Source organism: Platalea leucorodia (assembly GCF_965183815.1).
Source record: "Platalea leucorodia genome assembly, chromosome: 6".
In the NCBI taxonomy this organism is placed as follows: domain Eukaryota; kingdom Metazoa; phylum Chordata; class Aves; order Pelecaniformes; family Threskiornithidae; genus Platalea; species Platalea leucorodia.
In genome coordinates, this window is record NC_138828.1 from 66,268,633 (window position 1) to 66,283,885 (window position 15,253).

A 15,253-nucleotide genomic window follows, 5' to 3' on the forward strand; every position below is an offset into this window, starting at 1 on the left:
GCCAAAAATCACTGGAGTCCTGAGCGTCTTCCAAAGCCTTTTACAGTCTGCATCACTCTTCTAACCAGAAAAGAAGAGCAGTTCTCTGGGTCTTTACTGCAGTTCTCTGATAAATATAGTAACTTTTTTTATGGCAGCACAAAGGGGCTTAGAATATTCACCTGCAAGTCCCTGTGTAGCACCAGTCAAGACAGTATTTCCTTGCATTGGCTATCCCAGGTGCTATCAGCAAGTTAACCTCTGCTTGCTCTTCAGCGCAGATGTCCCTTTTCACCCCACAGTACTGGGCAAAGGTCCAGATAGCAGTAGTACTTGAACCCTGCTTCGGATTATAAGCCATGGTAGGTCACTGATGTTGACCGGTAATGCCACAGGGAGCAGCATAGCATTGGAACACCCATAACTGGTCCAGGGCATGGCTCGACTGTGATCTGGGGCTTGTACCCTGTACATTTTCCATACTGTTGGCCTTGCCATAGTTTCCATTCCACCAGCCCCAACACACATCTGAACCACTCAATGCTAGTCCATGCCGACATACATTTATCAGCACAGGTGAAATGAACTCATGAGGTGCATAACCTACACTGCAAGACAAATTTATTTTATCTCCATCAGGTTAAGAACGTTGAGTAACTCTCACAGTGTCCTCCTTCAAGGCTTTTGCTTGCTAGAAACCAACATAAGAACATGTCCTCAGGATTTGTGTCTTGCCAATAAAAAAAAAAAAAAAAGTAATTGATTAGATCGTTCCCTTGCACATTTGACTTCCAGGTGAAATATTGTACGCATTCAGCAGGACAGTTTCTGATAGAAATATGTTATTGTTGCAGAAAGATTGGACTTTATACCACCATGCAAATAAAACAGAGTTCTCCTGAGCAGTTCCCCTCACCATAGAAAGAAATATCACATGACTGTCCTTGTGTTTTATGACAGAAAACTGAATTACTCTGCTAGATCTGACTGTAAATATGAGCCTTTACAGAAATTTTTTTTCCTATTCAAAGACTATGAGAGAAAGGGCCACAGGCCTTGGCAAGTGTGAGTACTCAGGAGCTAAAGGGCAAATTTGGGAGCTGAATGTTCAACTTCATTAAAAATTAATATTTGTAATAGTTTCTTCCACACAAAAGTAACTCAGGTAGTTGATTTTTAAGAGTTCAGAATAGTTACATTCTCAGTCCAAGCTTTTTCCTGCCTTACAAGCTGGAATTTAGACACCTAATTTTGGGGCCTTATAATTGCAGACATCAACAAAATCTATTTGGAATACCTGTCCTTATTTTTGCCTAATTTGCTTCAGCACTCTTTAAGACTCAGAGAAATAGCAATAAGGAACTCAACACTCAGAGATATCTTTCTGACCAACTTTGGTTACAGCTTCTGGTTACTGTAAACACCGAAAAACTGTTTGTGTGAAGGTGCCCCAGTGCCTAGTATGTCCAAGAATCTGCTACTCCACTGCTGCCTTTTAGATATATATATACATATATATAAATGTGTGTGTATGTTATATATATATATATATATGTGTGTGTATATACACATATATAAAGTAAAAGCATGCCTAATATACTGAAAGGGCTATGTGATTATACTACTGTCTTTGTGTAAAAAGGCAGCTTTTTAATAATAAAAAATAGCTTTGTGACCAGATGTTGTGGTTTAACTCCAGCCAGCAACTAAGCACCACACAGCAGCTCACTCACTCCCGCCCACAGTGGAATGAGGAAAAGTAAAAATGAGAAAAGTCATTGGTTGAGATAAAGACAGGTTAATAGGTAAAGCAAAAGCTGCACATGCAAGCAAAGCAAAGCAAGGAATTCATTCACTACTTCCCATCAGCAGGCAGGTGCTCAGCCATCCCCAGGAAAGCAGGGCTCCATCACACGTAACAGTTACATGGGAAAACAAACGCCATCACTCCAAATGTCCCCCCCTTCCTTCTTCTTCCCCCAGCTTTATACACGAAGCATGACGTCATAGGGTACGGGATATCCCTTTGGTCAGTTGGGGTCAGCTGTCCCAGCTGTGTCCCCTCCCAGCTTCTTGTGCACCCCCAGCCTCCTCGCTGGTGGGGGGGGGGGGGTGAGGAGCAGAAAAGGCCTTGACTCTGTGTAAGCACTGCTCAGCAGTAACTAAAACATCCCTGTGTTATCAACACTGTTTCCAGCACAAATCCAAAACATAGCCCCATACTAGTTTCTATGAAGAAAGTTAACTCTATCCCAGCCAAAACCAGCACATTCTCTACCCCTTATCCCATACCATTTACATCACGCTCAGGTCCCACACTATCCAATACACCCTCATCAACCACGACTTTCCTTCCCATCCTTTGGGATAATACACAGGTATCATTCCCTTAGTCTATGCACCACCCCTGTAAACTGTCAGTAAAATGTCCACAAAATGTCCATTGAGTTCATTAGTCCATGACTTTGGGCGCTATCTGTGATGGTGGTCAGTCAGGACAGGTGAGGTGCTGTGTTGTGTGGAGTTATTGGACACCAAAGCCAGCTCAGGTCGAGTCACTGTTGCACTTGCACTGCTTCTTGTAAGGCTTCTCCTCCATTGGTTCGGGTGGTTCCTGCTATAGTCATTCCTATAACATGCAACTCAGATCATGAGTTACAATAATTTAAAGGTGTTTCCATTACAATCTGCACCCCTGGTCCCTTTAGGCCAGGTTATAGGGTTTAACACTGCAATGAATTCCTCTTCCCCTTGCTCCTAGCCTGGCTAGCAACAAGGGGTTCCTGCTATAGCAATTCCCATAACATGCAATTCAAATCCTTGGTTGCAACAATTTAAAGATATTTCCATTACAATCTCCACCCCAGCCCCTTTGGACTAGACCATAGGGTTTAACACTGCAATGAACTCCTCCCCTTGCCCCTGCTCCGGCTTGGACTTATCCACAGACTGCAGTCCATTAGGGGAAACCTGCTCCAAGTGGAGCCTTGTCTATGAGCCACAGGCTCTCCAGAGGTACACCTGCTGCGGCATAGACTTATCCACAGCCACAGTCACTTTGAGGTGCACGTGTTCCAGTGTGGCCGTCTCCATGGGCCACAATGCCTTCAGAGATACACCTGCTCCGCATGGCCTTACCCACAGCCACAGTCCCTCCAGAAGTAAACCTGCTCCAATGTGGCCTTACCCATGGCTGCAGTCCCTTGAGAGGAGTACCTGCTCTGTCGTGGGCCACATGCTTTGGCCCACATGCTTTGAGGTGCTCTAGCATGACCTCATGCACAGCCACTGGTGCTTCAAGGTGTACCTGCTGCAGCATAGCCTTATCCTTGGGCCACAATCCCTTCAGAGCTATACCTGCTGGGGCACAGACATAACCACGGCCACAGACACTTCAAGATGTACCTGCTCTGGCATGGGCTTATCCATAGCCACAGACGCTTCGGGGTGCCCTGCTCCCACACAGACTCATCCACAGGTCACAGTCCCTTCGACTCAAGTTCATACAGAGCTCCAGCCTGCCCAGTACAGCAGCAGAGAAACAGCACCAATGCCCTGGCTGTCTGCCAGCCCAGGCGCATGGCCATTACTGTTATCAAAACGTTCCCAGGCACAGCAGAGTAAGGTGATAAGCACTACAGCAAACAGTGAAAGCAAAAAGCAGCCACTAATGAGCATGAGACTCTATTATACAGCAGGGCAAGCAAGCCCCATGGCAAGCACAGAAGCCTGCCAATTAATAGCTAAACAGCAATAACAGCTATAAATTTGATCTAGCACATTCCAGTCCAATCTGTTATTATCTTGAACCCTTTGAGCCCCACACTGGGCACCAAAAAGGACTGTTGTGGTTTAACCCCAGCCAGCAACTAAGCACCACAGAGCTGCTTGCTCAATGCTCCCCAGCGGGATGGGGAAGAGAATCAGAAGGGTAAAACTGAGAAAACTCATGGGTTGAGATAAAGACAGGTTAATAGGTAAAGCAAAAGCTGCACACGCAAGCAAAGCAAAACAAGGAATTCATTCACTACTTCCCATCAGCAGGCAGGTGTTCAGCCATCTCCAGGAAAGCAGGGCTCCATCACACGTAACAGTTACATGGGAAAACAAACGCCATCACTCCAAATGTCCCCCCTTCCTTCTTCTTCCCCCAGCTTTATACACGAAGCATGACGTCATAGGGTACGGGATATCCCTTTGGTCAGCTGGGGTCGGCTGTCCCAGCTGTGTCCCCTCCCGGCTTCTTGTGCACCCCCAGCCTCCTCGCTGGTGGGGTGGGGTGAGGAGCAGAAAAGGCCTTGACTCTGTGTAAGCGCTGCTCAGCAGTAACAAAAACATCCCTGTGTTATCAACACTGTTTCCAGCACAAATCCAAAACATAGCCCCATACTAGTTTCTATGAAGAAAATTAACTCTATCCCAGCCAAAACCAGCACACTGGAGAACCTACCCAGGAAGAAGCAGCATTCAACAGCCTCTTAGTCCAAGGAGGTTCATGTCTACATCTCTCACTCCACAGAAATCTGCCCTGCCCCTACAAGTTATTGATACACCCGAGAGCAACATGAAAGTCCTGTCAACGTCACTTGTATTTGTGCCACAGGTGATATGAATGGGAGCTTGGCTTCATAATATGTCTAGTCCATAAGCATTCTCAGGAGTTGTTTTATGCTCCAATGCTATTCTAACCCAGAGCCAGCATTTTGAGCACTGCTGGTGACCATGACTGTTTTCTCGGTTGCTACCTAGTCCTGTGGGAACCACTACAGGGCTAAGATTTCTACAGGTGGCTACATGCAGAACCATCAGCTTGCCAAAGGTGCCAAGGGGATGTGCAAGGCTGCCCAGCCTAGCAGCCGCCTCATGCATGACTCCCCATCTTTTGGGGTTTGCTTTGGGTTTTTTTTTTTTGTTGTTGTTGTTGGTTGGGGGTTTTCTTTATTGGTGATGCCTGATCTAGGACACATGCGCCTAATGCTCTTCCCAAAAGACTAATAGGGAAAAAAAAAAAGCAGCCACCACCTGCCTGTTATGCCAATAGCTCATAAATTCATATCTCTCTTCCGCTTAGAGCTTTTGAGCCAGCCCTAGGCTGGTGACAGCCAGGCTAGCACACAGTAAGATCAAGTCCCTGAAGCAGTATTGCCACCTCACATCATCATGGAAGTGACAATCCACACACACAAGGTTGCCATGCAGTATATAGCCTATGCCACTTGCAGCTCTGGTACTACCTACCTGTCACTAGGCTGGAGGATCTCAGCATCACACAGCACTAACCCTCACCTCGTGATCCCCTCCAACGGATGGCTTCCCATGCCACATGGTTGTTCCTCTCTCAGCTGCCTGACTTTCCTTCCTTTGCACAGAGGTGTTCAAATGCCTGAAGCTAGGCAGTGTAATGCCAAAGATTGTGGTGCTTCAGCTTCCCTTCCAGGACAGGAATTCTACTGCTCAAGACAAAGTAAAACAAGTGGGATTTTTTTCTATTATTAAATGCTATATTGCCTCACAAACTCAAATTAATCATAATGTAGTGTTCGTCAACTCCATTTTGTTTCTGTAATCCAGTATACTGCATACATCTTTAGTGATAAGACTTTCAGGTAATAAATAACAGGTTATGATCCTCCAGCAGGTCAAGACAGTAATTACTGCAGTAATGTTTTCTGCACATTTATCTCAGTGTGTAATATATTGTTGTGGTTTAACCCCAGTCAGCAACCAAGCACCACTCATCCTCCTGCCCCGGTGGGAAGGGGGAGCAAATCAGAAGGGTGAAAGTAAGAGAATGCATGGGTTGAGATAAGAACAGTTTAATGACTGAAATAAAATAATAATAATAAACTGTAATGAAAAGGAAAACAACAAAAAGAGATGCCCACCCAGTCCCTGAGCAGCAATCACTGCCTTCCAGCCAGCTCCCCCAGTTTATATGCTGAGCATGATGCCATACGGTATGGAATATCCCTGTGGCCAGCCTGGGTCAGCCCCCCTGGCTGTGCCCCCTCCCAGCTTCTTGTGCAGCTGGCAGAGCAGGGGAAGCTGAAAAGTCCTTGATTAGTGTAAGCACTACTTAGCAACAACTAAAACATCAGTGTGTTATCAACATTATTCTCATCCTAAATCCAAAACACAGCACTATACCCACTACTAGGAAGAAAATTAACTTTATTGCAGCCAAAACCAGGACATATGTTTAGAACAGTAGCATCAGTAAGTGGATATCTGATTCTCAAATGGTTTGGTAAGTACCTGGCCTAATCTCCTGTCAATGAAGTACTTCTTTTCATTTACTCATATCACTGTTATCCAGCAGTTTTCCTAATCTGCTTGTGGCCTGTCCTGCCAGCTATCAGCCCTGCACAATCCCAATGCAACCCTTCCAGAGCTTCACCCAAGCAGAGAGTGTCTAAACTGAGTTTTAAAGACTGCTTTGCAACCTCAGTGAAGGCTCATATCCATTTCAATCCATTGGAGAAACCAGAACTCCCTCTTAACCATTTCACAGATGAGAAAGCCACATCCTTTTTAAACATTTTATCACACAATACAACTGCAAGGCTGGTTCAATTTCCATTGCTTTTTATGGACTTACAGAGCCCTAGGTGACACTGGCTTGGTTCAGATCCCATCTTCTGGCACAGCATGAGCTGGGTCTGCTGGGAATAGGCTGGGCCGGTTTTAGTTGATTGTCCTGAGCAAAGACAACAGGCAGCTAAGGAATAGACATTGGCCTGCATCAGGATGATTTTGGGTGGCATTTCCTCATGGCTTTCCTCATTCAGGTCCGTCCCTCCCTCCCATGTTTGCCTGTTCTACAGGGGCAAGTGAGGTTGTGGGGTGGATGCTGATGGAACAAGTGCAAACACACGAGGCCAGACAGAATTCCCACGTTGAACTTCAGCTGGCTTTTCTGCAGGATGCCAGCTGGATGGACAGGAGTTGTATCCCCAGCCTCAGCATGCCCCTTGTTGCACAGGAAAACCTCCGATCTCAGGGGCTGCCCTGACAAGTTATACCCTTCACATGCCGGTGCTCCTACCTCAGGGGCAGGCAGGCATGATCAGCCCAGGCAGCAAGACCTTCCTCTAAGTTATTTATTTAAAAGACAAACCACCATGCCTACACAACAGCCTTGGATAATCTCCTTTACTTAGTAATAAGTACAGTTTCAGCTAGAATTTCGGTCTCAGTGAGTACATTGGACACCAAGTCTTGTCCTTGCTATAGAAGGAAGCCCTTATAAATCCCAACAACTGCTACATTTTTCTTCCCTCTCTCCTGGATCTCTGTCATATCTAACTTCTCACACTTAGATCCAAACAGGTGGATAAATTCAGAGAGAAAATAATAATAAAACAAACAAGCAAAAAAACCCACAAGCCCACCTCACCAAAGCCTGCGTGCAGGAGGCTGAGCACACAAGGCAATTCCTGCATTCAAATCCTGGTCTGTCTGTCTCATCCAGATTATTCCCCAGACCCAATTCAGAAGCTCCTGCTGCTAAAGTCCCCCTGGCCAGGTTTCTCAACAAGGTTTCTACCCAACCTTTACTGCTAGGTATTTCCAACACGAGCAACCATACTCAAGCTTCCCTTCCTTTGCTCCAACAGCTCTGGCATCAGTGATTGGGTTTCTCTGGTTTCATGAGAAAGCACAACAAGGGACTGTTCTTGTCCTGACTTGCCTCTTGCTTTCCAATGTCCTTCACCTTATCTTGGGGGGGGAGCAGGGAAGAGAAAAAAGAAAACCTGCTCAGCAAACACAAATTCAGGTACCCTCCCCAAGCCACAGCTCTATACTCAGCTCCAGAGCTGTCTCCTCCTGTCCCAGCAACAGGTTACCTCCTTGTGGGGGGCCAATAACAAACTTTTTGTTCCCAGGCTCTCCTTGCCAATGCCTCTCCTCACCACCATGTCCTCTCTCCCTGATCACCCAGGCGCTGCGTGCAGCTTGCGTCTAGCTGCAGACCCTTCACGTGCCACTTTTCTGGAGAAGAGGCTTCTCTATCCATCCCTAACTAAAACTCGCAGCACTCAGTTCCTGCAACATTCTTTTAGCTGTTGGCCGCGCTGTGTAGTGATAGTAACCAGTGACATTTCATGCCTCTTTTTCCCCACAATGAAAAGCACAAGCTTTCTTCAGAAAGACAAGCATTCTGCTCTGTATTTAGAAGCACCTAAAGCACAGAAATCCAATCGATCCCTGCTAAAGCATTATAGCAATAATGAACCATCAGCACATGTAGATATCTATTGCCCTACTTGTTTTTCCTCTGCTAGGGACAGCATGTCTTAACTAATGCTTATCCATCATGCCCACTACACAGCTAGCAGACAGAATTACAAATTTTGTTTGTACATGAAACCTTCACAGAAATTAGCTCATGACCAGGGAAGGCAGAGAAATTAATAGCATTCCTACAATAAAAATCAAGGAAGAGAGCCTCAATGAGTACCTCTTTCAGAACATCACTGATGTGCCCAAGCAAAAGCATCCTCCCCTTACCCCAAAACTCCTCTACTTCAAGAAAACGCTCACTCTGAATAGAAATCGCCTTCCCTTCTGCAATAGTACAATGGATTCAGACCAACTAACTGGTGCTAAATGGTAAAAAAATTAAACACTTACCTGCTCATTAAACAGCCACAGTCTTAGACTATGTATCTCCAAGACCAACCTTGCCTACCATGAGCTAATCTTCAGACACTTAAATACATAGCAGTTTCTGGCTTATACCCTTAAACCAGAAGCTGACTGCCCATAACAAGGTTTTTCTTTTTCAGTCGCTTTTCAGCTGTTTTCTACCACTCCCTTTTGCTTTAAATCATCACCAGCTGTGCCCCAGGAGCCCTGATTTAGCTGTTTGAGATACTTTGCCTCTCTAGGGCAGCTTTTCCTCATCCTAAGCTGAAAAGCTGCTTGAAGCTTTTAGGGGGGGGAAATTCCCCAGCCCATCTTGAATGCTGTTAATTTATAACCCAATAGATATTAGGTAAAATTTTGAGTGTTCATTTATTATTTTGCATTTCTACTTCATTTATTTGTTTGCATGCGTGGAAATACATGTGGATATTTAAAAAACCAATTACAGCTCCTTGTGATATCTTACACGGCACCAGTTATCCTACTAGTCATTTGCAGACCTAAGACAAAAGTCTATCATATCATGCCTATCATACAGCACGCACGTTCAGGCATAGGCACACTTGGAAAGCTGTGCCCTACAGAGGTCAAGGTCAATGCCTGTTCCTGAGGTGAGCAAGGCACCTGGCCCAGGTGAAGCAATTTTAAATTCCTCTGGGATTTGCATCTAGGAGAATTGCCAGGACATCTCAAGAGATGGTGCTGAAATGGCCCTTTCTACTGATCAGATAGGAAATTCATTCTCAGTACTGTGATATTTTCCGTTAACCATAGTCTGCTTTGTTGAACATGCTGCACGTATGCTGAAGGAATTCTGCTGTCCAGTCTCCCTTGTCATCTTTTAAAAGGTTGCTAAACCTTTTAAATGTTAAATTTGATGTGAAAATGCTGTGTTCACTCCCTAGTGAGGAATGAGGCATTTTGCAAAACTGACCTATTTGACATTTTGGCTTAAATCTGCTCCTGAGCCACAGAGGGGGGAGCCCCCACTGAGGTCCCTCTGCGTGCTGCCCCGTGCCTGAGCCAGCCCCAAGCCCTGAGTCCTGGTGGCCGAACCCCCGGGAACCGGGGTGTCCTCGGGACCCAACACCTCCACCATGCTGGTGAAGCGAGCAGGGGGACAGCCCCAGGAGGACACGCCTGGCCGTTGCATCCTGCCATATCTCCCAATTCTTCACTACCCTACAAATGCCCTAACACACAACAGGGGTTATGCTTTGCCTTTGTGGACGCTCCAGCCAAGTCATCCTTCCAGCTCTCACCAGCTCAGCTTTTTGACCCAGAACAGCTTCTGCGATATTATCTATCATGTCCCTGTAGTAAGATTTTTTCATTGATTGAACCTCTCGTTAATTACTTTTATTCAAAAACTACCCTGTGGTGTGTCCTGAAAGAGATTATTAATTAAGAGTGACAATGGCTGAGTAAACGTAGCTCCAAACATTCCTCCCAGTACGGCGCAACAGGTCTTCCCCTGCAAGGCACTGCTTCGTGACAAGCTGATCGATGTCAGAAAGGCCCAAAGCTTTACACTAAACTGCGGTGTGCTGTGATTCAGCCCTGTCACCTGTTACACATGGCTGAGACATCTTAACAGCTTTAAAAGTTGCCTTTCGGGGCTTATACCTCCCTGACTCACATCCAAGAGGGGCAGCTGAACGTGGCTTGGGAACAAGTTAGTTTTACTAGCAGAGGAGGAGTGTTCGTGCTGCTCCCAGGCAATATCCATATCCATCACAGGACAACTAGTCGCAACAGTAGAAGACCACTTAACAAGCAGAATCTCCAAATTCACCAGGAACCAGAGCTCTCATTCTCTGGAGGGGCTAGTGATGACCTTTAATGACACACACAATTAATCTGTCCGACTATTTTTCAGTTACCGATTTCAACAGTATTGCTGTCCTAGCTGTGTATATCTCAGCTTTATAGTCACTGGTGCGTGGTTACTTTTTCTTATGGGTCATTCTGCAGATATATGTCCTAAAGGTACCAGCATGCAGCGCTTGCACCCAACACATATCAGCACCGCTCCGTGTGCGTATATACCCAAGGAGAGCTGGCCTGGCTGCCATTCTGCAGAGGGAGAGAGGTCTCCTCCATCCCTCCCCAAGATGAAGCCCTGTGGTGGGGTGCCCCTGAACACTGGGTTGCTTTCTCTCCTCAGCAACCTCAGCAAATGCTTTGAGTCCACTTTATTGAGGGCTTTGTTGGGACTGTGAATGCATGGCTGGTGGTCACCTACCTGACTAGGAGGTACGGACAGGAGGTGCTCCATCACATCCATGACCATGAGGTATCTGGAGAAGGACTGCCAGCTCCCTGAGCCTGGGCTTAGGATGCCTCACCAGGTGTTTTGTTTCACTCCAAAGGAAGTAAAATGGATTCCTTTCCCTGCATTTCAAGTTAGTGTTGAAATTACTGCTGATGAATCCAAAGTGATCTCTTCCTGCTGTGATGTACATGCAGTCATTTAACCACCAGCTCCGACCTGTCACCTAGCCCCAGTATTAACTTCACCTCATCTGACCCCCAGAAGACCTGCCCTGTTTTGGAGCTCTGTTTCTCCAGCCCCACTCCTGCTCTGTCTGTGATTCCTCAGTCCCCAGCATCCCAGGCTTGCAACGTGGGGGAGGGAGGGGAAAAAACAAAATATAATTCCCTGCCCCTATTTTTCCCAAACTGGGTGAGCATCAGCTTGGGGGCTCCTTGGTTAAGCAGCATTGGCATGTTTGAGGGGAGGGGAGAAGAGCTGTCCCGAGCACACAGGACTGAAGGCAGAGATGGGATCCCACCTGAGCCACGACGAGCTGCTTGGGATTTTTCCTGCTCCTTTCCTCTTTCCCCTTTCCGTGAGAGAGCTGTCAGCTCTGAGGGCAGTGAGGACATGCCTGGCTTGGCCAAAGGCAACAAGCAGGCTAAGCCTATTTCCCCAGGACACACTTAGACCTCCTAAGTTTCTTTCAACTTCCAGCATACGAGCCCACGACCTGAGCCATTGTGCTGTGTTTTCATCAGAAACGCTCCTTGTGTCACACCTGTCCCCAGGTAGGCACCAAAGGACGCTCTGCACCTAGCGGGTAGGAGTAGCCATATGCTTCCCACTCTGCTGGGGAGGGTTTGAGTCTGGGTTCTAGCACAGTCTTTGAGGAAGACAGAGAAATTACATTGATAGGTGCCTTTAAAAGTATCTTTTCAGGCAACGTAACAGCTGGAAGCAACAAGCAAAAGTCCACACCACGTGTTTGTATTATACAGCAACACCAGAGCTTGCCTTCTGCTGGCAACCATTCGAGATCCAGTGCCTGAGGCCATCGCATTAGTCAGTTAAAATAGGGCTTAATGCTACTTTAGTTCACACGTGCACCAATTTTCCTAATGTCAATTATGGGTGCATGTTGCCTAACCAAGGGCAGCATTCGGTCCATAAATTGTTTGCATGCCCTGTAATTTATGCTTTTCGCATTGTGTAAAAAACCCCAATCTATCAACTGTGGTGTTGGTTGCAAAATATCTTCTCCTGTAATTACCCTGATTGTTTATGCCACGGTAATGTGTCCTTAGACGTTGAGCAGTGTAAAAAGATTGATACACCCCAAAAGTGTAAATGGCAATTAGGGAATTTCATCAGGTGCTGAGTAAGACAGAATGCTTGTCATATTTTAATGCTAGCCTTCGCTCTGTTTCTCCGTCCGGTTGAAACACTCGGATCTCAGTTGTTAAGGGAAACCTGCTCAGGGGCAGCTCAATGAAAATCAGTGCAATTACTATCCGATATGCAAAGTAAACACTCAGCTCTCTCATATGAATCACGTTTCCTTTGTAGTAGAATTGTAATAAAGGGACTAAGATCTACAGAGTATTCACCATAAAAATATCATAAGTGGGTTTACACGTACAGCGTCATGCCTTTGGCATGTGGCAACACCAGGACTGGCCTTTAGCTAGAGGAAAAAAAACATCTGAACGCAGATAAAGCGCTCGCGTGGAAGCACAGCATATTGAAATCACGCAACTGAAGTGTGGCCTGGTATTCCCTGGTATCTGTACAGAGTGTATCCTCCCCCACACAGCTTTGGAAATAGTGGATTTTTGCTCAGTACTGCTCATTATTTATTTTTAACTGAGGGGGTCAGATTCTTTGCTATTGTGTGTTGGTTAAGCTACTGCCGGTGGTGCTACACCAGTCTGCACCCCCAAATAATTTTCTGTAAATCAGAGAACAGCCTTTTTCAGCGGTGTGGCCAGTGGCCACCTTGGGGTCCTGACTGGGTGCCCACCACTACATGGTGAGCTGAAGAAAGAGATGATGAAGCATTTAACCTGCATTTCTGACTGATGAGACCCCTTCATGGTGGTAGGCTGCTGCAGTTAAATGCAGCATTATCAAGAATTTGAAACTGAGGAAAGTGAACGTGAAACTTCAGCAGAGGGTAGAAAAGCACAGGAGCACCAGAAGGAGCTGTGGACAGCACGGTTGAGTCGCAAGCAGAGAGGAAGAGGCCTGCGACCAGCTGCAGGAGCAGCTAGGCAATTAGCCAAAGCATTATTTTGAAAGTTTGCAAGATTTCTGGTCCGTGCAGCATTTCGTGACAGGCCTGCTGTTAAATACCTATAGGCATTGCTGAACTTTGCTCTAGGTAGCTCTGCAAAGAGTTCGGAAACGGTGAGATGGATGGCACAACCTGTGCGTGTTTCCTGGATGCACTTTGATTCCTGATGGACAGTGAGTCATGGAGGGTGATGGCACACAGCATTACAGTATTTCTGCATGGGTGTAAGAAGCTATAAGTTTTAAATCACGGGCCTAGGGTGCTTACTGCTTACATTTTTAGAAGAAGACAATTTACACTGTAGTGCATAAATATTTGTGTTCTAAGAAATACTTCTGTTATCTTCATTTCACTAAAATATGGTGCAGTTGGGAATGACAGTTGCTTTTGGGACTGGTTCCTCAGCTACTGTTGAGCTTATAGTTAGGAAGTCTAATGACCTTTTTAAATAATCTTTTAATAATCCTTTTCATTTAAGGAGTACTTTTTATTTCTCTTCATCTGCTTAATTTTAAGCTCCATAGGTCACGCATGATTAAAAGAAGAGCAAGATGGCTATTTTTTCCCCAGTTTTAAGCCAGACATCACTCAGGTCACGGGATATAAGAAGCATTTTGGAAACGCTCTGTTGGCCACCTTTCATGGAGAAGGGAGAATCTGAGCCTAGCATAGCGATAGATATAATTTTCTATAACTCCTCATGCATCCTGTTGCTACAACAGCCCTGGCTTTGCTCTCCCACACTTACCTTCACTGAGGACAGTCTGCAGAACCCTGCCGGACTCAGGCGAAAATGCTGGGGACACAGGCCTCTGGTGGTTTTCTTTAGTGCTTGATGCTAACCTCATTTCTTGTACACTGCATCAGCTCAGGCTAGAACGTGTCTGCGTATTTCTTTTTCTGCAAGCTTCCATGATATGTATATAAACAGATATTACGAAAAGATCCTATTTTTTTAAAACTTCTCTTTATTTTTACATTCAATGCACGAGGACAGATAAGATGAATATTCATGAAAAAGTATAAATCTGTATACTGTCCTCAAAACAGTTAAAAGATACAGTTTAAAAGAGTTTAAAAAAGTATTTTAGAAACTTTGTATTTCCAAAATTCCTCATTACAGAAAATTCAAATCTTTTAGAAAAGTAGAGTTCGATATCCTTGTGCATTAAGCCATATTATGAAAATACGTAGGTGTTTTTCATCTTTACTTCAAGAAATATGTCTCTGTATTGCTAACAATCTTTACGTAACCTATTGACGGAGCCAACAGCCTCCACAATACGCAGTATACACAGTTACAAACAATTTCAAAAGTTATATTACAAAATATACAGTAGTTCCTTTTTACATTTTATAGATAAACATTGCATAGTTTTCAAATATGTAATATATAACACAATCACGAGCCTTTTTCTGTATAACTTATGAAAAATTCTGTACACTCAAATAATTATAAATAAAGTGTAATCTTTTGGTAAGAGTAGGGGGGAAATACGCCAGGATGTTGCGCTGTCAAGTGTTAAACAGAAATCTTTGTCAGAATCTGCCTAAAACAACGGCACAATATGGCCTGGAGCAAGGAGAGAGGAGAGTAAGAACTGAATATCCCATAGGGGAAATGTTACAATGAGGAACTATAACATACTGATATGTCTGACTATTAATTATTACCCTGATTCTTTTGTAAGAGCTGCTTTCCCACAGTTTTTATCACTGTGCTTGACGGTTTTACCTCAAGATGCAAAATAAGGTGCATGTTGTTTAAGAAATTAGTAGATTAAAATGTTTCCTGTTTCAATGGGTGGTCAATGGAAACTTGAGATAACTTGGAAAGAGTTCTGGATACTTTTCACATATTTTTCCCAAAGAAACAGAGCACGGGAAATGCACGCTGGGATTTAAAGAAACAGATTCTGAAAGCATCCAGAACTGTGAGAATAAAACGAAGAATTATTGAAGGTATCAAAATTCTACTTTAAAAATGAGATGCTGACAAAATTCTGTTTCAACTATAGGAAGGACAAGGAAAATAATTTTTAAAAGAATAGTTTGGCATAATTCTGCTCTCT